We start from the raw sequence: 23,986 nt of genomic DNA on the forward strand, positions 1-23,986 counted from the left end.
TGTAGGCATCGGCAACATTAGTTTAATATTGTCAGCTTTGCTGGCCCGCACGGATTTATTTTTGGGTCACTCCCAAAAGGCCTCAAACTAATTGGGGTTGGACAGAAATTATAAACACTTTCCAACTTCCCTCAAATTTCCGATGTGGGATTGGTTTGTACTCAACAAACCTCCCCCTCAAACCGAGACCACATCGAGACACATTAATGGCCTAACTTAGACTTGTCAGGATCGTCGGCCAAGCATTATAAACATTTTGAGAATGATTAGCTAATTTGCAGACTGTTTATTACTGTCAGGATTGTCGGCGTCGGCAACATTGGTTTGATATTGTCCGCTTTGGGTTAAGTCCGCACGGATTTATTTTTGAGTCACTCTCAACAATCCTTCCCCTCAAACCGAGACTACATCGAGACATATTAGGGGCCCAACTCAAACTTGTCAGGATCGTCGGCCCCACTCGAACAAGGGTCTCCCAGACCAGACCCGACGCCAACCTGGCTCTGATACCACTTGTCAGGATTGTCGGCGTCGGCAACATTAGTTTGATATTGTCTGCTTTGGGTCTAGCCCGCACGGATTTATTTTTGAGTCACTCCCAAAAGACCTCAAACTAATTAGGGTTGGATATAAATTATATACACCTTCTAACTTCCCTCAGATTTCCGACATGGGATTGATTTGTACTCAACAATTACTCTCGGTTCTCTTGCGTTGGTGGTTATTGCATCATTACAGTACTGCTAATCATTAGCTAAGGATTAGGCTGGACCTATTAATAATATAAATTTTTAGAGATGTTTCATTTTTGCAGGCAATTAAATATATTACCTTGTAGACTTCATATATAAGAATTTAACATCCACTGGCAAAGAACTAAATCTCATTCACAATAGGAAAAGGATTTCTTATGTTGGTTTCACTGAAAAATGAAAGACTCCAGGATTTAATATCCATTTTGCATTTAGAATATTCCAAATATAGATTACGTTCTGGATTTTCAGTTCCATCAGATATTGTAGCATTTGGAAGATATGTTTATGTTTCTTTAGATTTCTTGTGACCATGCATTTATTATGTGTTATACAGAAAAACAGGAACAATTGCTTGATATGCATAAAAGGGGTTCCAAACTGAGTTCATGCAGCACCTCAAGGACTGTAACAGCCTAATGGAAGCTCTAGACGAGAATGAGAACGAGCTCAAAAGCAAAGTATGATATTCAATCTCAACTACTACTTTCATATGCAAGTCACACATTATGTCACGCCCGCATTTCCTAAGGATAGGAAGTACGGTGGACCGCGACTAGGGGAGGAATAAAGAAGCGGGGAAGAAAGGGGGAGAACAAGAATACTTGACCCGAAAACATTTAATAAAAGGAAGTTCACTTCAAAACATTGTACTGTGACGACATTACTAAAGTTAAAGTAATCAGAGTTTAAATAAAAACATTGTATCGGATTACAAAGCAGCGGAAAAGACCAAGAGATAGATAATGCCGGGTATGACGACACGACACCATCCAAAAGGCAAAGTAAAAACACAATTTTGGCTTTAATTGCTCAACATCCGTCATCCCCATCGTCGCTCAACCTGCACATTAAGAAAACAACATGCAGGGCTGAGTACTTGATGCACTCAGTGGACACACGCCAAAATCCTAGTTTGTCATGCCATAACAGTGTAACCTTGGGGTTTTAAGTGTAAAGAAAATAACCCAAGTACACTAAAACATATTTCATAAATTCGACTGCGCAGTCATTTTCAGATATTGCCACCCTTATTCCCACCATCATACACTATCTGATCCAACGGGTGACAAGGGGCGTGGCCACACCCCAGGTCAACTAGACCGGCCAACTTGCTCTCAGATGGCTCCCGGTCTCGTGTACACTAGCCTGAGTGTTCGCAGCCCTACAGACCCGAATTCGATTAAACATATGTGGTAAACCACTTCAGATAGGTTTCAAAGCAAAACGGTTGGCAAGACAAACAGTTCACCTCCATAAACATTTCCGGAACAGAGTCCGTATTAAAGATAACCCACAAAATAGTAGGGTAGAAAAGCCCACCTCAATTGCTTAGCTTTTAAATAGTTCCCTTCTTCAACCACAATTTCCTCGTAAAAGATCACCCTTTTGAAAGATAAATAAATGTCATGATTAGAGTCAGGAAAGACGAGGTTTAAACAACAATGCATGATTCCTACGTGGATGACTTCAACATCTAGCACGTTACACGTACACACACTTAACAACATCTTATAAGACAATCACACAAAATCACACGTCCGAAACACACCACACACGCACCCGACACGCATACCACGCACCCACGACGCGCACACGACACACACCCGAAACACTCGTACTCCCGGTATACCCTCCTTGTGCAAACGGCTCACTTGGCTCGGAAAAGGTTCGGAAAAGGCTCGGTGTCTCGGCCTGGCTCGGCACCTCGGCCGACCGTCTCGGCCGCCTGGCTCGGCACCTCGGCCGACCGTCTCGGCCGCCTGGCTCGGCACCTCGGCCGACCGTCTCGGCCGCCTGGCTCGGCACATGTCTCGGCGTCTAGCTCGGCCCTGGCTCGGCACCTGTCTCGGCACCTCTCTCGGCACTGGCTCGGCACCTGTCTCGGCACCTCTCTCGGCATTGGCTCGGCACCTGTCTCGGCATCTGGCTCGGCATCTGGCTCGGTGTCTCGGCTGCTGGCCCGATCAAGTGCACACCAGTTTTCCCCCAACCAACGATTCTCAAACCTTATACGACACTCACACCACACATTCTACATCCCAAAACACACCCGAAAACATGAGATCAAACCTCCAAAACTCTCCACTACACCACCCTAGGCCAAACCCTAAGTCTCTCGGCCAACACACACAAACCACCCGAACCAAATGCTAATTCCTCCGAGCCATCCCCTGGCCAATCACACCCACATACATCACAATATCAAAACACCCAGATTCACACCCATTGCACAAAAACACATCACCCAGAAACGTACATCTCGCAGAACTGCGCAGTTTACTTACAAAAATCATTATAAAATCATCCGACGTCCAATGAAGCTGAAATTTACACACCATACAGAAGACACACCCAAGTTTATACAGTTAAAATCTCGTACCAAAAGGAGATCGTTTGATCAGTCAAAAAGGGGTCGGAACCCACTGTCAGTCACTACCAAAAACATCCTCAACACAAACACAAAGCCACAAAACCTATTCAGCATCTAAAACATTCCAAATTCGTCCTAAATGCATGTGTTTTCGAAATTGGCATGGGTTAGGGTCTTGGGTTACCTTTCCCGGAGAGTTCAAATGTAGTTCGAAAGCCTTCCCTACTCCGACTCCAATTCGGTACGAGAGAGAGTAACACCTTGACGAATCCAAGAAATCGATGAGAGGGGGTGAGTGGAAAAAGAGAACCGAGAGGGAGAAAGAGAGAAACCTTACCGGTGTTGAGAACAATTGCGAGAGAGAAGAGAGAACGAGCGATGGTGAGAGGGAGAGATTGAGAGAGTAGCTAGTTTTCTATTTTGGATCGGTTGTGAGGAGTGGGGAGGTTGAGAAAATAGTGGGGAGAGGGAGAGAAGGTTTCGAAAAAAGAGAGAGGGAGAGGGAGAGAAAATTAGCTAATTAAGATATTTAATTCATAAATTAATTAATTATCCCAATTACACATTGCTTAGGTAAAAACATAACCACAAAAATAATATAAACCAAATAAGACTTTCCAAACCATATCTTAAACAAGATATTCATAAAAAAAAAATCAAACCTTACTTAAAAAGATGAAATTCTATTTTTTTTTTCGGATACTACATTCCTCCCACCTTAAAAAAAAATTTCGTCTCAAAATTTGCCTAGATCACTCAAACAGCTCCGGAAACTTCTCTCTCATCTTATCTTCTAATTCCCATGTTGCTTCTTCGACTCCATGATTCCTCCACCGTACCTTCACCGAAACAATTGACTTATTCCTCAATTCTTGCACCCTTCGATCCAAAATGGCCTCGGGCTTCTCCTCATAACTTAGGTCGGGATTTAGGACCATCATCTCTTCTTGGTGAACTATGTGGGTGGGGTCAAACACGTACTTCCTCAATTGTGACACATGGAAGACGTTGTGCACATTCCCAAAGCTTGGTGGTAGGGCCAATCTGTATGCTACCGCGCCGACTCTATCCAAAATCTCGTACGGACCGATGAATCGGGGTCTCAGCTTTCCTTTCACTCCAAAACGAATTATTCCTTTAGAAGGGGAAACTTTCAGAAAGACCTTTTCTCCGACTTTGAAATGTAAATCGGTCCTCCGAACATCAGCATATGATTTCTGTCGGTCCTGTGCCTCCTTGATCCTCCCACGGATTTGTCGGACAATCTCTATCATCTCTTCTACAGAGTCTGGTCCGAGAATTCTTCTCTCACCCACTTCATCCCAATAAAGTGGCGATCTACACTTCTTTCCATACAATGCCTCATATGGAGCCATCTTGATAGTCGCCTGGTAACTATTATTGTACGCGAACTCAACCAATGGCAACACTTCTTCCCAACCCCAGCCTCGATCTAGCACCACGGCTCGCAGCATATCCTCTAAGGCTTGAATCGTTCTCTCTGACTGCCCATCGGTTTGTGGGTGGAAGGCAGTACTAAAATTCAACTTAGTCCCCAACTCGCGCTGCAGGCTCGTCCAAAATCTAGAAGTAAATTTGGCATCGCGATCGGATGTAATTGTCGCTCGTACTCCATGCAAGCGTATAATCTCCCGTACATATATCTTAGCCAACTGGTTGGATCCATAAGTAGCACGAACCGGTACAAAATGAGCAGATTTAGTGAGACGATCTATAATCACCCAAATCACAGTGTTTCCTCGCTGGGATTTTGGCAGTCCTATCACAAAGTCCATTGCAATATGTTCCCACTTCCATTCTGGAATCTCAAGGGGTTGCAATCTCCCATAGGGCCGTTGGTGTAGCGCCTTTACTTGTTGACATGCTAGGCATCTCTCCACAAAAGCTGCAACATGCTTTTTCATACCGTTCCACCAAAATTACCTCTTCAAGTCTTGATACATCTTGGTGCTTCCTGGGTGTGCAGCGTATGGGGTTTCATGTGCTTCTCTCATGATTTCGATCCTCAGGCCTTCATCCTTAGGCACACACAATCTTCCCTTGTATGTGAGACCATTATCCGCTGCCTCGTGAAAGTTTCCGAGTTCACCCGCCCTCACTTCTGAGCGAATCTTTTCTAGTAACGTATCTCGCCGTTGAGCTTCCACAATTCTGGCTCTTAAGTCGGGTTCCATCACCAACGTGGCTATTATTCCTTCCACAGTCTCGGGCATTCTCACTACTTCCAACTGCATCTTACTGAACTCTTGGATTAAACTCTCCTCGATAGTGAGAAAGGTGGCCAGCTGAGATTGAGACTTCCTACTAAGAGCATCGGCCACTACGTTTGCTTTTCCCGGATGGTAATTTATACCACAATCGTAGTCCTTCACCAACTCGAGCCACCTACGCTGGCGCATGTTCAACTCCTTTTGCTCAAAGAAGTACTTTAGACTCTTATGGTCCGTGTATATCTCACAACGGACTCCATAGAGATGATGTCTCCAGATCTTCAGTGCATGTACCACGGCTGCCAGTTCTAAGTCATGTGTCGGATAGTTCAGCTCATGGGGCTTCAATTGTCTCGATGCATATGCAATCACTTTCCCCTTCTGCATAAGCACACATCCAAGTCCCACCTTCGACGCATCCGTATACACCGCATAGTCAGTCCCTGACTCCGGCACAGCTAGAATTGGTGCGGTGGTCAATTTCTCCTTCAACAACTGAAAGCTCGCCTCACACTCTGGTGTCCAATTCATTTTGACTCCCTTTTTCAGTTGTTGAGTCATTGGCCTTGCTATCTTCGAGAATCCCTCAATGAACCTTCGATAATAGCCCGCCAGTCCTAAAAAGCTTCGAATTTCATTTTGTGTAGAAGGTGACTTCCATTCCTGTACAGCTTCCACCTTGGCCGGGTCTACACGAATCCCATCTGAGGTTACTACATGTCCAAGAAAGTTCACTTCCTTGAGCCAAAACTCGCATTTACTGAACTTGGCATATAATTTCTCGTCCCTTAGAGTTGCTAGGACGGTTCTCAGGTGCTCTTTGTGCTCCTCCGCGTTCTTCGAGTAAACGAGCACATCATCGATGAAAACTAGGACAAACCGATCCAAATATGGATGGAACACGCGATTCATAAGGTCCATGAACACTGCCGGGGCGTTCGTCAGTCCAAAAGGCATCACAACGAACTCATAATGACCATACCTTGTTCGAAAAGCCGTCTTGGGTACATCTTCTCGCCGAACCCTCAGCTGATGGTACCCAGACCTCAAATCCATCTTAGAGAAGACTCCTGCCCCTCGAAGTTGGTCAAACAAGTCGTCTATCCTTGGTAGTGGATACTTGTTCTTCAGCGTCAGTTTGTTTAGCTCTCGATAGTCGATGCACATCCTCATCGATCCATCCTTCTTCTTTACAAACAACACTGGTGCTCCCCATGGCGACACGCTAGGTCTAATGAATCCCAATTCCAGTAGCTCTTGTAGTTGCACCTTAAGCTCCTCCAACTCCTTTGGCGCCATCCTATAAGGTGCTTTGGATATTGGTGCCGATCCGGGCTCCAGATCGATCGTGAATTCTACCTGCCTGTCGGGTGGGGGTCCCGGCAAAGCATCGGGGAAGACATCGGGATATTCACTCACTATCGCCACATTTTCTATCTTCCTGTCTTTCTTCTCCTCCCCATTCAAATAAACAAGGTACGCTGGACATCCCTTCCTCATCATTGTAGTGGCTTGCAGCGCGGAGACAATGGACTTGCGTCGGCTCATTGAGATTCCGTAAAACTTCGTCGGCTCTTTTCCTGGGGTTTCAAACGAAATTTCCCTTTCTCTACAATGAAGGGTAACGTGGTTCTCCGCTAACCAATCCATACCCAAGATTATGTCTACACTCCCCATCGTCATTACTTGCAAATTAAGAGCCAATAAACTGAGTTCACCTATTCCAAAGTTCACACTCGCACAAGATCGGGATATATCTATAGTCCCGCCTACAGGTGAGGTCACACTCATAGTGGGTTCGGTCTTAATAGTAGGTAATCCTAAAGTATCCACACAAGAAGTTGATATAAAGGAATGCGATGCACCCGTATCAAACAAGACAACTATAGGCATGTTGAGAAGTGTGCCCATACCTGCCAAGTTTCCTTGTCCAAAGGTTTCTTTCCCGTTTGCCGGCTGCTTCCCCTTCAAGGCGTAGGCCCTTGCTTGCGACGGCAGTCCTTGGCGGCGTTGTTGCGGTTGAGGTGCAGGTAGTGCCTGGGATTGTGGACGGAAGCCTAACTAGTTCTGGCTCGTTCCCGTTCCCATGTTCTTATTTGGGCAACTTCGGAAGTAATGACCACTTCCACCACAGCTGAAACACCTGGGGTCTCGACACTCTCCGGTGTGGTACTTGAAGCACCTTCCACATTGAGGGTTCCTCGGTGGAAAGTTTGCCCTCGGGTGATAGGTATTCTGTCTCCCGCCATTGTAGGGTGGGTTCCTCATGAGTTGTGGCCTCTTGCCACCATACTGAGTTTGATCACCATCCCACCTCCTCTTCCCTTGATGACTTGGCTGAGCTTGTAGGGGTGTCGCGTTTGTTGTCGCCACTACTCTTGGTTTAGGGAGTGCATCTTCCACGTCCAGTGCACAAGTCAAGATCTCCGAGTAGGAGAGTTCTCCTCGGCTAGCCAAAGCGGCCTTTATCTCATCTTTGAGCCCGGCCCGGAACTTCACCGCCCACTTCTCGTCGGTATCCATCAACTCGGGCGCATATCGTGCCATCTGCGCGAGGGCTCGGTCGTACTCAGTTACAGTCATTCGGCCTTGGCTCAGCGTGTGGAATTCTACCACCTTGGCCCATCTGTACGTCTTTGGGACATATTTGTTATCAATCTCCACTTTAAACTCCTCCCATGATAGCGCTTCCAGGCGTGCAGGATTCATAGTTCTTTGCCGAGTCTCCCACCAGTAATCGGCAGCACCTGATAGTTGAAAGGTGGCGCAAGCAATGCGCTCCCTATCTGTACACTCCATGACCCTGAAAATACGCTCGAGGCCGCGTATCCACTCCTCAGCTTTTGATGGATCTCCTTGTCCATCGAATTTAGGGGGGTTCTGCCTGGAGAACGTCACTATGAATCTTTCCTGCTGAGGCGGGGGTGGAGGTGGTGGTGGAGGCGGTGGTGGAGGTGGTGCCTCAGCGTTGGGTCCTTGTCGTGGGTGGCGTCCACGTCTTGGCGGCATTCTGATTCAATATCCATAAAGTGTTACTACAAATATCATCCACAATTACCACCTTCTCAAAAATTTCTCAAAAAGAAAAACTTCGTGTGGTTCAAGATACAACACATAGGATATAAATCAAATCCAAATCCTCATTAAAAGAAAGAAGGTTAAACGTTGTTTCACAAGAGCAGATCGTACTAAAAAGCAAAAACTAAAGAGACATCGAACTATTCTTATCTCTAAACTATGACTCGATCATTCTCATCCATAGGCCCTTCCTCCGGATCTTCGTCATCGTCCTCCTCGGAATTCCCTTGCGGAGCCACCTCGGGTTCCTCCTCATAGTCATCTTCAAACCCTTGCTCACCCTCGTACATGCTCACGTACTTGTCCTGATACACGATCCTCTCTTGCACATCCTGTGGGGGCTGCTCCTCGCGAGAGTCTACCAGTGCACAATACACGGCCTTCCGAAAGCCAGCCATGTCGCCCACCATGTCATCGGTAATGGGCTCACGCCACGTGTACCTCCTCGCCGTTCTTTCAGCCCACTCCTTCCAGCTGTCAGGGAGCAATTCTATTAGCTTCTCAATGCCGTCATGCTCCGTCACTCCGAACTCCTGAGCAGCCCTCCAGAGGGTGTCGAAGTGTGCTACGAACTCGATCAACGGTATGTGATCCTTCTTCCGATACACTCTATACTCTCTGAGCACCCTCTGTGCCCTAAGTCTATCACGATCACTCCGTCGCGGGGTTCGGATCATACGTGCCATCTAAAAAAAACAATCGCCTCGCGTATAAATACAGAGGCATAACCGAAGAAGAGAAAGATGTGCAAAAGCAGACGTATCGCTACTCTAACTCCAACCCGTTGGTGTTCAAAAGCCAAAAATTCTTATCTACTATTGGTCCAAGAAGCACTAGTGAAAACCTCTTACGTCTAAAATCAATCATTCAAAAGGCCAACACATTCTCACATAACAAGCTCACCTCAACATTCACGTCATCATATCATCACACATCAGTCACATGCTTTCATATAAATTCGACACACAATAACAGTTCATAACACACAATAACAGTTCATAACACAAATAATTTCCAACTTTTCACATCACTTTGTACCCTTCTACATACATCAATATTTACTTAAACTTTCCAAAAATCCCCAATTTTTCATTACCTCATCTCAGGTTGAGTGCGACGAGTCGGATGTTGAGCCAATGACACTTTTGAAAACTTACTCAAGACAGAAAAAGACTCTTGGATCCAGAGCAGAAAGTACGGTGGACCGCGACTAGGGGAGGAATAAAGAAGCGGGGAAGAAAGGGGGAGAACAAGAATACTTGACCCGAAAACATTTAATAAAAGGAAGTTCACTTCAAAACATTGTACTGTGACGACATTACTAAAGTTAAAGTAATCAGAGTTTAAATAAAAACATTGTATCGGATTACAAAGCAGCGGAAAAGACCAAGAGATAGATAATGCCGGGTATGACGACACGACACCATCCAAAAGGCAAAGTAAAAACACAATTTTGGCTTTAATTGCTCAACATCCGTCATCCCCATCGTCGCTCAACCTGCACATTAAGAAAACAACATGCAGGGCTGAGTACTTGATGCACTCAGTGGACACACGCCAAAATCCTAGTTTGTCATGCCATAACAGTGTAACCTTGGGGTTTTAAGTGTAAAGAAAATAACCCAAGTACACTAAAACATATTTCATAAATTCGACTGCGCAGTCATTTTCAGATATTGCCACCCTTATTCCCACCATCATACACTATCTGATCCAACGGGTGACAAGGGGCGTGGCCACACCCCAGGTCAACTAGACCGGCCAACTTGCTCTCAGATGGCTCCCGGTCTCGTGTACACTAGCCTGAGTGTTCGCAGCCCTACAGACCCGAATTCGATTAAACATATGTGGTAAACCACTTCAGATAGGTTTCAAAGCAAAACGGTTGGCAAGACAAACAGTTCACCTCCATAAACATTTCCGGAACAGAGTCCGTATTAAAGATAACCCACAAAATAGTAGGGTAGAAAAGCCCACCTCAATTGCTTAGCTTTTAAATAGTTCCCTTCTTCAACCACAATTTCCTCGTAAAAGATCACCCTTTTGAAAGATAAATAAATGTCATGATTAGAGTCAGGAAAGACGAGGTTTAAACGACAATGCATGATTCCTACGTGGATGACTTCAACATCTAGCACGTTACACGTACACACACTTAACAACATCTTATAAGACAATCACACAAAATCACACGTCCGAAACACACCACACACGCACCCGACACGCATACCACGCACCCACGACGCGCACACGACACACACCCGAAACACTCGTACTCCCGGTATACCCTCCTTGTGCAAACGGCTCACTTGGCTCGGAAAAGGTTCGGAAAAGGCTCGGTGTCTCGGCCTGGCTCGGCACCAAGGCCGACCGTCTCGGCCGCCTGGCTCGGCACCTCGGCCGACCGTCTCGGCCGCCTGGCTCGGCACCTCGGCCGACCGTCTCGGCCGCCTGGCTCGGCACATGTCTCGGCGTCTGGCTCGGCCCTGGCTCGGCACCTGTCTCGGCACTGGCTCGGCACCTGTCTCGGCATCTGGCTCGGCATCTGGCTCGGCGTCTCGGCCGCTGGCCCGATCAAGTGCACACCAGTTTTCCCCCAACCAACGATTCTCAAACCTTATACGACACTCACACCACACATTCTACATCCCAAAACACACCCGAAAACATGAGATCAAACCTCCAAAACTCTCCACTGCACCACCCTAGGCCAAACCCTAAGTCTCTCGGCCAACACACACAAACCACCCGAACCAAACGCTAATTCCTCCGAGCCATCCCCTGGCCAATCACACCCACATACATCACAATATCAAAACACCCAGATTCACACCCATTGCACAAAAACACATCACCCAGAAACGTACATCTCGCAGAACTGCGCAGTTTACTTACAAAAATCATTATAAAATCATCCGACGTCCAATGAAGCTGAAATTTACACACCATACAGAAGACACACCCAAGTTTATACAGTTAAAATCTCGTACCAAAAGAAGATCGTTTGATCAGTCAAAAAGGGGTCGGAACCCACTGTCAGTCACTACCAAAAACATCCTCAACACAAACACAAAGCCACAAAACCTATTCATCATCTAAAACATTCCAAATTCGTCCTAAATGCATGTGTTTTCGAAATTGGCATGGGTTAGGGTCTTGGGTTACCTTTCCCGGAGAGTTCAAATGTAGTTCGAAAGCCTTCCCTACTCCGACTCCAATTCGGTACGAGAGAGAGTAACACCTTGACGAATCCAAGAAATCGATGAGAGGGGGTGAGTGGAAAAAGAGAACCGAGAGGGAGAAAGAGAGAAACCTTACCGGTGTTGAGAACAATTGCGAGAGAGAAGAGAGAACGAGCGATGGTGAGAGGGAGAGATTGAGAGAGTAGCTAGTTTTCTATTTTGGATCGGTTGTGAGGAGTGGGGAGGTTGAGAAAATAGTGGGGAGAGGGAGAGAAGGTTTCGAAAAAAGAGAGAGGGAGAGGGAGAGAAAATTAGCTAATTAAGATATTTAATTCATAAATTAATTAATTATCCCAATTACACATTGCTTAGGTAAAAACATAACCACAAAAATAATATAAACCAAATAAGACTTTCCAAACCATATCTTAAACAAGATATTCACAAAAAAAAATCAAACCTTACTTAAAAAGATGAAATTCTATTTTTTTTTTTTCGGATACTACACATTAAGTGTGTTGCTCAAGTTTCTAGTTCAACCAGTTTAAACATACCCTAGTTATTCATAGTTATGGGTCACACATGAAATAGAAATAACAAATAATTAACTTTGTTCCAGTCAAACAGTAATATATATGCATCCAGTCTTTGGCATGTACTCCCATATGAACCTTTTGCAACTTTTGACATGCTGTTATTTTCCCTTAAGTAAAAACTGAAAAACATGGCAGGATAGTCTTATTTTTTAAAATTTTCACATGATAATGATATTGCTGAATGATTTTATATGCTAGGAGAGATAACTGTTGTATCTGCCAATTTACTTTGATGATAGCTTCTTATAATCATGGACTGATGTCACCTCAGAAGCATCACATAAAATGTTTATGTCACAAGTGGAACAAGAAATCAGTGTCCGACTTGAAGATGTTGAAAGTAGAATAAAGGCTGTCCAAGAGGTGAGTAAAATTTATACGGAATTTGGTATGCATTAGCTTTTACTACTATGAGGTGAAGCAATCTGTTTGAAAAGATCTTTACATCAAGTAAGTTAAGATAGATTTTTTTTCCTATTCGTTACTTGTTTGAAGTATTTAAACATCCAAAAGAGTCTAGAATACACAGTGAAAGAAAGTATCAAAAGAAAAAGGTTAAAAGTTTCTTAGGATCTTGTTATAGCTGATGGTAGTATTCTTATGTTTTCCTCATTTCTTCTAATAAGTAATTCTGATACTACAACCTGATGCTATTCTTATGTTTTCCTTATTTCTCCTAATAAGTAATTCTGATACTACTTGTGGGATACCTGTCTACTTTGAGAACATTAAAATTCTGTAAAAGGGGAAAATAGCTCATTCGAAGAGTAAATTTAGAGCTCTCACATTCACCTGAGGATTTGTTTTGATTTTGCAGATGAAACGGAAAAAGATGCTTCAATTAGGTGACTGAGTGCTTCCATTAAAAATTTAGAGTTTCCTTTGTGAAAATTATGAATCTGGATCCGTATGATCCGATCAAAAACAAATATCAAAAGAGAGAAAATTTTATTTATGAAAATGATCAATGAATGTACAAAGTGATCTTAGCTCACTATTTATACTACTACCAGATATTTTCTTAAGCTAACTAACTCTTAACAACCTCCTAACTAACTCGGAGCTGACTAGATGATGAGTCAGCTCCAGCTGTCCATATCAGAAGAGGTTCATCTCCATATCTTCTCTGCATGAGCTGGCCTCTTCACTTGTTATTTCATGCACGTACAAAACCTTTCTTCGCATCTCCATTCTTCAACTTTCACATCCTTTGTGCACTCTTCTTTGATAGAATGGTTGTTTCTCTCTCCTACTTTTCCATAAAAGGCCATTTGGTGCCTAGATGATATGCTTAAAACTGTAATTAATAGAGATTGGGGTTTTACTCTAACATGAGTTTTGCACTTGAGTCCACAACTTGTAGTCTTGTACTCTATAAATGATTTTTACTTTATTATGAAACAATATTAATGTGTCTCATGAAATTTGAGACTCCAACTACGCATTTACGTGTTCATTCAGCTGCATGTCCACTACATACTTACACAGCTAGTTTGGCATGCACAAACATAATAGTACGCTCATAGCTAATGGTACTTCGTTATTGCGACATACTGATTCGTTTCTTCATTTCTTCAGATGCTTAGCAAGTAAGAGTAAAATAAGTTAATAACATTAGATTTAATTAGGAAATCATAGTGTCACGACCGCCCTTTCTAGGCTTAATAAATGTGAGTGGTCTGACTAATGAGACTTTAAGAAAGGGAAATATTCTAGTGTTTCAATAAGAGTTTGAGGGAAAATCAAAGTAATGTATTAACAATTATATCCAAGGTCAATAGATATTATAATTAATAATCCAAGAATAAATGAGGTTCAATCAAAATTGTGAAAAATAGTATTATCTCAGCGGAAACATTCAAGAGAAAGAGTGACATCATGTATGAAGACACAACGTCTCTCGGAAATCAAATAAAAACCAGCAAGACTTCAATTTAAGCTCAACACCACTCAGCTCGTCGACGCTCAACCCGCGCATAGGGAAGACACATGCAGGGCTGTACTCAATGGGCTTATGCCGACAACAAAGTTATCAAAAATATTATATTTATCATGCCATTTTCAAGTAACCATCGGGGTTTTAGCTTTAGAAAGGCCCGAGGCACCAAAAAATGGAAAGGTCATTTCAGATAGGCACGTTAAGACTAAAAAACGACATGATAAACATTTACACATTTCATTCCCATCGATAAAATAGTTAGGGCATTGTCCTTATTTAAAAGAAAGCCCACCTCGAGTGCTTGATCGTTAATTTTTTCCTTTTCCTTGATATCACGTCTTGCTTGCAAGGAATCACCTTTAAGATAATGCATATATCAACACAGGGAATCAAACAATAATTAAGATGCATGATTATGAATTTTTCTAATTAAGAGTTGATATTAAAATTTCAGATTTAATTAAGTCCACAGCCCAAAGAATTAAAGCAGCAGCCCATTAAGAATAAAAAAAGAATACACTCACCCATAAAGAAAGGAAAGAATTTGTTAAGAGTAAGGGAAATGAACTCAGTGAGTTATATTACTGGAAAAGAGCAAAGAACAATTTTCCGAAGAGGCCTTACGACTACCTCGTCCACAAAGTGATCGCCTAAAAGAGATGATTACCACCCTTTGAGGTTTACGCGTATTTATAGACTCCTAACCTAAGTCAGCTAACTAATTTGAATTACAAGAAAATAGGAACTAAACCAACTCAACAACTTCTTCCTTAATCTACTCCACCATCGGCCAAACCACTTTCCTTTCCCCTCCAGCTGTTATCCGTTTTAGAATTAGTATACTTCCATCAAAGCTACACGTACACAAATCATTTTCCTTGAAAGCCAAATGGCAAATACCAAAAGAAATTTTTAAAAAGAATACTTTACTAATACTATTACAATGGTTTCAGAATTGGTCCAAGTACCAGGAGAATGTGACCCGCTACTCCTTTGGTTCTGTTTCTTCAAGCGCTGGAGATCACTTACTCGGTGATCCATCCCATGATTGAATTACTCTCACTTAAACACACAGCTTCGTTCTCCTATTATCACGATCGCTTTGAGCTTTTATTGGGTCGTGTTACTATCTCTGATTAGTCATTTCATCAATGGGTTACGTCCTTATGTGCAAAAGCCTGTTCGGCTGTTTTGTTCGCTTTGGCTAGATCGCCGAGGGATGGATTTTCACAAAACTCGAGCTCTTTTCACTCTGCCACAAACTGATTCTAAGTCTCTACACAAGCCTACTGGGAGTTCTTCACCCTTACTGGCTAATCCTACGATGCCTCCTATTAGGCTCTTGACTCCTGAACACATATCATGGAAAATGAAATTATGGTATTAGTGGATCAACTACTAAATGATTTAATACTATGAGAGTAACGGGGATATTCAAGCCCTTATAACTGAGCAGGCAGCCATTTTTGCTGAGCCTACTGCCCTTCCACCTATGAGATCCCAATAGGCGTTTTATAGCTGTCCTGTAGGCTCATAGTGCGTCATCAAGCCTCTTACTCCAGTCTTTCCTTGACGGATTCACCGTCTTCTCTAGTATTGCCTTGATTTCTCTATTTGATATTTCCGCCTGCCCATTTGACTGAGGATGATAAGGTGTAGACAGCCTGTGATGGACTCCATATTTTTTCATTAGAGCTTCTATCATTCGGTTTCAGAAGTGTGTTCCTTGATCCGAAATAACAGCCCTAGGCACACCATACCTGTTGAAAATGTTAGACTTAAGAAATTTTGCCACCTCACCGGCTTCACAAGAGGTGGTAGCCTTGGCCTCTATCCCTTTCGACACATAATCTACCGCCACAAGGATATACGTGTTCCCATATGAGGATGGAAACGGTCCCATGAAATCCATTCCCCAGACGTCGAAGATTTTGCAGACGATTACTTGGACCTGTGGAATTTCGTCTCTTTTGGAAATTTCCCCTGTCTGCTGACATCTCTCACAATTCTGGCAGAATTCGAAGGCATCCTTGTGTAACTTAGGCCAATAAAAACCACTATCTAACACCTTCCTCGTTGTCTTCCTAGGCCCAAAGTGACCTCCACAAGCTAGGGCATGGCAATGATTAAGCACATCCCTCTGTTCCCATTCTGGAATACACCTCCTAATTACTTGGTCGACTCCCATTCTCCATAGATATGGGTCGTCCCAAAAATAATACTTGGCTTCGCTTTTCAGTTTCATCTTCTGAGCTCGGGTGATTGATTGAGAACTCGGCACCTCTCCCGTGACCAAGTAGTTTGCTAGGTCTGCAAACCACGGCCCAGCACTCAATTGACACTTCCCTTTTTCAGAATCTCCTGGACCTGTTAACGCCATCACCATTTCCCAACAGATGGGTCTAGGAAATGTTCCTATACAGTACAGATGCTCCTCTGGGAATGCATCAGGTATAGATTCATCCGTCTCTCCTTGGAAAATCCTGCTTAAGTGATCAGCCACTTTGTTTTCTATCCCCTTTTTGTCTTGAACTTCCCAATCAAATTCCTACAAAAGTAACACCCAACGAATTAATCTTGGCTTGGATTCTTTCTTCGCCAACAAGTACTTGATAGCCGCGTGGTCAGTGAAGACTATCACCCTCGACCCTAGCAAGTACGGGCGAAACTTTTCAAACGAGTATACTACCGCCAACATTTCCTTTTCCGTGGTGTCATAGTTCTTCTGGGCTTGATTGAGTGTTTTCGATGCATAAAAAATCACATAGCTTTTCCCATCGATTGTTTGGCCTAGTACTGCCCCCACTGCGTAATCATTTGCGTCGCACATTATTTCAAACGGTAAACTCCAGTATGGCGCTCTGATAATAGGGGCTGAGACTAGTTTATCCTTCAGTAGCTGAAAAGCTTCCTTGCACCCCTCATTGAAAACGAAATCAACTTCATTATGCAACAAATGGGTGAGTGGTTGGGCAATCCTCGCAAAATCCTTAATGAATCTTCTGTAGAAACCCGCATGTCCTAGGAATCCTCTAACTTCTTTCTGATTCGTAGGGTAAGGCAATTTTGAGATCACATCAACCTTCGCTTGGTCTACCTGTATACCCTTCTCTGAAACTACATGCCCTAAGACAATTCCTTCAGGGACCATAAAGTGGCATTTCACGAAATTTAAGACCAAATGCTTTTCCTGGCACCTCCTCAATACTATATCCAAACTTGCTACACAGGAGTCAAAAGAATTCCCATACACAGTGAAATCATCCATGAAAATTTCGATACAATCCTCCAATAAATCCGAGAAGATACTCATCATACACCGTTGAAAAGTGTCTGGCGCATTGCATAGGCCGAACAACATTCTTATATAAGCATACGTGCCAAAAGGACACGTAAATGTAGTCTTCTCTTGATCTTCAGGATCTACGTAGATTTGGAAGTATCCACTGTATCCGTCAAGGAAATAAAAATATTGCTTTCCCGCCAGCCTTTCTAACATCTGATCAATGAATGGGAGCGGGAAATAATCTTTCCTAGTTGCTTCATTCAGCTTTCTATAATCGATGCACATCCTCCACCCAGTAACAAGTCGAGTGGGAACCAATTCATTCTTATCATTCTTGACTACCTGAATCCTTGATTTTTTGGTACCATGTGAACTGGGCTGACCCACTCACTATTGGGTATGGGATAGATAATGCCTAAGGATAGCACCTTCAAAACTTCCTTCAGAACATCCTCTCTCATGTTCGGATTAAGCTTACGCTGTGGGTCCTTGTAGGATTTCGCTCCCTCTTCCAATAGGATATGATGCATACAAAGATCCGGACTAATTCCTACCAGATCGGAGAGAGTCCATCTTATGGCTTTCTTGTTTCTTCTGATCACATTCAACAATTCTTCATCTTGTTCCTTGGTCAAGTTGTTGTTGATGATGATAACGGGAAAAGTCTCATTCTCTTCTAGATAAGCATACTTGAGGCTTGGTGGGAGCACCTTCAGTTCTTTCTTTAGGGTACTCGCCTCCTGGGGCAAAGGATTTTTCTCTGTTCCATCAGATATCATTTCTTTCCTTGACCTAGAAGGAGCCTCCATGCTCACCACATGTGGTGTCTTCCTTGACTTAGCTACTCTTGGATTTGTACAGAATTCCAAGATTGCTAGCTCCTCATCTGATAATTCACTTGTGTTCATCGCTTCACACCATCCAGCCACTTCTCTGTCGATAGAGTAACTCATCTCTGAATTTTCAATTTGTTCCTACATTAATTCTGTCTCAAGATATTCCTTGACCAGGGGGTTAATAACATCGATAGCATGCAAATTTTCTACATCAAGAGGCTTCTTCATTGCTTCATCGATGCTAAAGGTATATTTTTCCCCATTGTAGTCAAGGCATATAGTTCCATCAAAAACATCAATTACTGTCTTGGTTGTACGGAGAAAAGGTCTCCCCAGAAGTACACCACTAGACTCAGCCGACTCATTGTCACTCATTCTGATAACATGGAAATCGGCAGGATACAGAAAATTATGCACCTTGATGATAAAATTTTCTAAGACTCTCTCTGGACAGATACACGACCTATCTGTCAATTGAATTACCACTTTTTTATCGACCATCCCTACTCCTACCAGCTTCTTGTAAATGGAAAGCGGTAAATCATTTATCGATGCCCCTAAATCACACATGGCATGCTCAATTCTGACATCACCGATTGAAATAGGCAAGGTAAACATACCTGTGTCAGTGCACTTGGAGGGCATTCTCCGCTTCTGAATCACTGCTGATACATTTTCTCCAATCAGAATCTTCCGGCTGGGCCACGTCTTTCCAGCTATAAACTCCTTAATGAATTTGCTGAAGACCGGTAGCTTTAAAGCTTGTAAGAATGGTAAGTTGATCTCTAATTTTCCGAAGATATCCATAAAATCCACTGGTTCATCCTTCTTCCTCTAACTTCTCATCGGTGTGGAAACGGTTTCACTTTTTCTCTCCACTTGTAGATCCTCTAGCTGCAGGTCCGTCTGACTCCTTCCTCACTACTTCATTTTCCATTTCCGGCTTTGGGTCTAGGAAAAATGGTTTTTCCTTACTTGGTAATGGCCTCCCCAAATCTCCTTCCTGAAGGTCATCTTTTCTCCCGGAACTGCTTCCCTTTAAGTGCCCGGGTCTAGAGGTTGCACCCTTTCCTTCCTTGCTTCCTGCGGGGCTTGTCTCCTCATTCGTCCTCATCTCTGGAACTTCATACCCCTTCCCAGATCTTAAAGTAATTAGACTGATGTTACCTCTATCAGGCATCCTTACTGAGGCATGAATCTTGCCTTCATTCCCTCGCATCTCGCTCAAGGAAGTTGCTATCTGAGACAGTTGCTTTGCCAACATATCCATTACCGCCTTTGGCTACTGTTGAGCCTCCTAAAGCTTGTGGACTACGTCATTGTTCGATTGCAAGTTGTCCTGCATATGCTGTTGAGAACTGACGAGGTCATGCACCATTTCATTTAGATTCCTTGGTGTTTTTGAATTTAGCTGACTGGGCCCTGGGCCTGCACTTGGATTCGAACCACTCGCTTGATTCTGGCGAAGGTTTCCTTGACCTCCTGAACTAATGTTGTACTGATTTCTTGGCCCTTGGTAGTTGGTTTGGAAATTCCTTTGGTGCGGTGGTACGTAAGAGTTCCCTTGATGGTTTTAGTTCCTGTTTCCCCAATTCGGATGATCTCCCTGGTTCCGATTATTCAAGTTGCCCTGCCCCTCTTTACTCCTTCCAGACAAGTTACCCCGTCTCTCGGGTTGAGGTGCAAACTGGATACTCTGTTGTGGTGCTGGCTGGCTCTGTTCGTTGCCCGACCATCTAAAATTGGGATGGTTCCTCCAGGGTGCGTCTCTTTGTCTCCCCGGATTCCAACTTCCATCGGGATTCCATCTCCTCATCGCATTAGTTAGGGCCTGGTACTCTCCTTCCTGAGGTCCATAATATTGCTGAAGTTGACTATCTCCTAGACCCGAAGGTTTTTCTTTCGCTTGTGAGGTTGGTAGTTTGGTCTTGTCGATTGCGTTCAACAGTGCTTTCTCAAGCCTGTCAATCCTTGCCTCTACCTTCTCATCATCTTGCTCCCTCATCGAATTCACTGATCATCTCTTCACAAAATTCCTTGGGTTATCGTATGCCTTCTTGGCATCTATTAATATTCCCAGGATTTCTCTTGCTTCGCTTCCCTTCTTCCTTGTAAAATTTTGCCCCGCTCGAGGAGTTCATTAAATCCTTTGACTCAGGGTTTGCTCCTTCATAGAATAGATAATAGGTCTATCATCCTGTGATTTGGGCACGCATCCAACAACCCTTTGAACCTCGACCAATATTGACTCAACGACTAGTCGTAGTCCTGTTTGCACTCCACTATTTCTTTCTTCAGAGCATTTGTTTTGTTGGAAGGGAAAAAGTAATCAATGAACTCCAGTTTGAAATCCCTCCATGTGCGGATAGAATCCTGCGGTAACCTTAATAACCACGTGTTGACTTCCCCCTTCAAGGAAAAAGGAACCGCACGCAGGCGATAGTCCTCCTCTGTTGCATCATTTGGCCTCTTCTGAATGCTACAAAAGTTGCTGAATTCGTTCAAGAACTCGTACGGGCACTCATTCCTACGTCCAGAGAATGTGGGTAGGATACCGAGCACGTTCGTCTTGATCTCAATGGACCTCTGTCGCGGATTCATCACTATGGCTTGAGCTGGCTCTCCATCTAGATGGGCAGTGAGCGAACCGATTTTTGGATCTAGATCGACTATGTTTGCCATGTCCCCTATTTCTTCCTCCTCTGTACTTGTTTCTGAAGCGATGTAGGATCCTCCCTTCCTGACGAGTTCCAATCCTCTTAACTTTCCGAACCAAACGCAAACGGGTCTCCCATAGATAATCCCGATCTGGTGGTGACCGTAGATGCTGTGTCCTTGACCTACCAAATAAACTGATCGTTCTTCCACCCAGACGAGTTACTATGTCCAAACCGTGAGCCTCTGCTCATAAACTGAAAATAAAGGAAAAGAAAGAAAAATCAAAACTATGTACGCCAAAATCCTCTACACACAATCACAAATTACGCCATCCATTTGAAGCGCGCGAGTGTGCTGATAGACATGTGTTCGTGTTCTATTGTTCTAGGTTGAGCCACTAAATCCAATGAATCCACCAGATTACTTGGTCTAGGAACTAAAGAGAATATAGAAGGCTCAGTCGTTGGACACACACTTCTCGCGTTTAAAGATCCCTCAACCCGTTATACTATAGACTAGTATAGAGATGTAGGGGTCGATCCCACGGAGATGGATACGTAGGAGAGCATCTGAGGAACTTTGGATTAGAAAACGGCTGCTGCCACGCAAATTTGGGTTGAGGTTTAACTACCACTAGACCTAGGCACAAAATTAACCTCTAGACCTAGGAAACTGTAAACATCATGCTGACACCGAACAACCTTGTGGTAACAAAATAACTAAGTAGCTTACTAGACCAAGCAAACGACTTCTTAATATCACTAAACAGAAAGTAGGTAAACAGTGGGCACCACATTCCAGAAACAGAAACGTACGAAATTAAAGCTGCAACTAACCAACAAAGTATTTAACTAACAACGACATGTATCTTAGGAGCTGAATCAAACTCGAATATGAAGAAAACATAGCACATATCTAGATTCAAACAGAATATAGAAATTCGGGCATTGGAAACTTGAAAACAACTGGAAATAAAATAGATCTACATATACTAGATGGAATGAAATGAAAACATGAAAGCTAGGCATAAATCTCGATCACTCTGTTTCAGATCCAACGTCGGATGCTAAATCCACTCCGGATCCAAGCAGTCCGAACAACAACCAAAATCTGCTCCATAGTTCCTGATTCAACAAGATCTACTCCGATCAACACCAGATTCTAACGATTTCACCCAAACTCAGCAACCAATACGAAGTTCAAACATCAAACTCATCAATCACAACAAACTCAGAATAATAAACATCCATAATCGAAATCGACATAAGCAGAGAAGTTACGGAAAATAGAAATTTATTAACCAAAAGCAATTCAACCGCAAACAGGGCCGAACTTTGAACGGCGAAGCTCGGCGAGATCCACGACAGGAAACTAAAAATGAAAGCGTTTAAATTGTATCTTCGCCCTCCTTGAGGACGGTGTTACCCAACTACTGTCTAGCAAACTATAACCCAGAACTACCCTACGATTTCCTCATGAATACCCAAGTGTGCAGAAGTGAGTGAGCTATGAGCTACGATCTGTTAATGAGGCCTCCACCGAGAAGGTCCCTCAAGATTGCATGCTTTCTCCCTTATATAGGTGCGGACATAATCTTCTAGAAGCCTTCGTACAAATCTCCATTCTACCCTTCAGCATCTTGATTTCCTCTGTCTTGTAATTTTTCTTCAAATTGCTCACTTATCCGCCAGTTCCTTGGACCATGCAAATGTCCTTCTCTTTTCCTGGATCTGGCGAAAACCTTCTACGTACCTGGCTTAAAACATGTGTTAGACCCCGCAAACGGGTGAATTTAACCCCTTAACCAATACACGAAATTAGCCTTATCAAGGAACATCACTGGAGTGCCGGAGCCCCCAAAACCAACCGATTAGGAGTATCTGGAGTGGGAGGAGACTGATTTAGTGGTCTTCTCCTGGATTGTGGACAATATGGAGATCGATATTGTCGAAGACTTTGCACATCACCAAAGTGCGAAGGCGATTTGGGAAAGCTTGGCTGTAAAGTACGTCAGATTCGTATCTGATATACGAGTTGGAGGATAAGGCCAACCGGATTGTCCAAGGGGACATGGATCTGGAGACCTACTGGAGAACCTTGCACGGAGTATGGATCAAAATTGATCGATGCCAAACCAAGACCATCATCTGCTGCGACAAAGGAATCGGTGAGTATCGAAACATCATGAACACACGAAGATTATACAAGTTTTTGCGGGATTAAACACTCATTTCGAGGGAACCAGAAGGGACATCCTCAAAGAGAGCCCGAAGCCTCCAGTGGACGTCGCATACGGCTGGGCGAAACGGGAAACCACACAGCTGAAAATCATGCCGCCAACAAACCCCTACCCAACCGCAACAACAAACGGAGTGGGCTTCAAATTTAGAGCCCGGAACGCACGATTTCCACCCCAACAAGCGTCGCCCCGTCCCGGACAACACCTCGCCGCCACCAAGAGCCGACGCAGAGCAACCAAACCCGACAAAACCAATCTATGGTGCTCAAACTGCGGGATGAACTAGCATACCCGAGAAACTTGCTTCAAACTGGTCGGATTTCCGGAATGGTGGGATGAGAGTCAAAAGGGGAAGGCAAAATTGGCCATCGGAGTGGAGGAAATCGGCGGAGCAGAGACCGCCGCCCGTGGGTGGGGTGCTGAAGGAGGAACCCCATGCGGTGGCAGCGGCAGACAAGGAGAGGAGGTGGGGCAGGCGGCATTTTCCGGACAGATCAGAGGAGCAGAGAGTGGCGGGTTCAGTGAAGGAGGTAATGGGCTAGGGTTTTGCAAACCCTACCCATTTTATAATTTAATGCCTAGTCCTCCCACTTTTCGTAAATTACATAATATACCCCATCACTTGCAGTCTGCCCCTCATACTTTGACTAATTCGAAAAAGGACCCCATATTATTATATGATGATATATTTGTCAGTCCCAATAGTTTTGAAATACTGCACAAACTGCCTATTGCATGTGCTGTACAACACAAGTCTAGATAAAAAGATAAAAGGTGGATTTTTGATTGTGGGGCGACAGATACAATGACACATG

General features: G+C 43.8%; 2 long non-coding RNA genes across 2 annotated transcripts; both read right to left on the bottom strand.

The window, feature by feature from the left end:
* Positions 1-2,099: 2,099 nt before the first annotated feature.
* Positions 2,100-3,483, bottom strand: LOC121771532. Its single transcript, XR_006044061.1, has 3 exons — positions 3,464-3,483; positions 3,311-3,386; positions 2,100-2,138 (listed from the first exon to the last, which is right to left on the bottom strand). It is a non-coding gene; the product is annotated as an uncharacterized LOC121771532 (long non-coding RNA).
* A 6,953-nt stretch (positions 3,484-10,436) lies between these two features.
* LOC121771553 lies at positions 10,437-11,773 on the bottom strand. The gene is made up of 3 exons (XR_006044068.1): positions 11,754-11,773; positions 11,601-11,676; positions 10,437-10,475 (listed from the first exon to the last, which is right to left on the bottom strand). It is a non-coding gene; the product is annotated as an uncharacterized LOC121771553 (long non-coding RNA).
* Positions 11,774-23,986: the final 12,213 nt, after the last annotated feature.

The sequence above is a fragment of the Salvia splendens genome, chromosome 16 (assembly GCF_004379255.2).
Source record: "Salvia splendens isolate huo1 chromosome 16, SspV2, whole genome shotgun sequence".
Taxonomy (NCBI): Eukaryota; Viridiplantae; Streptophyta; class Magnoliopsida; order Lamiales; family Lamiaceae; genus Salvia; species Salvia splendens.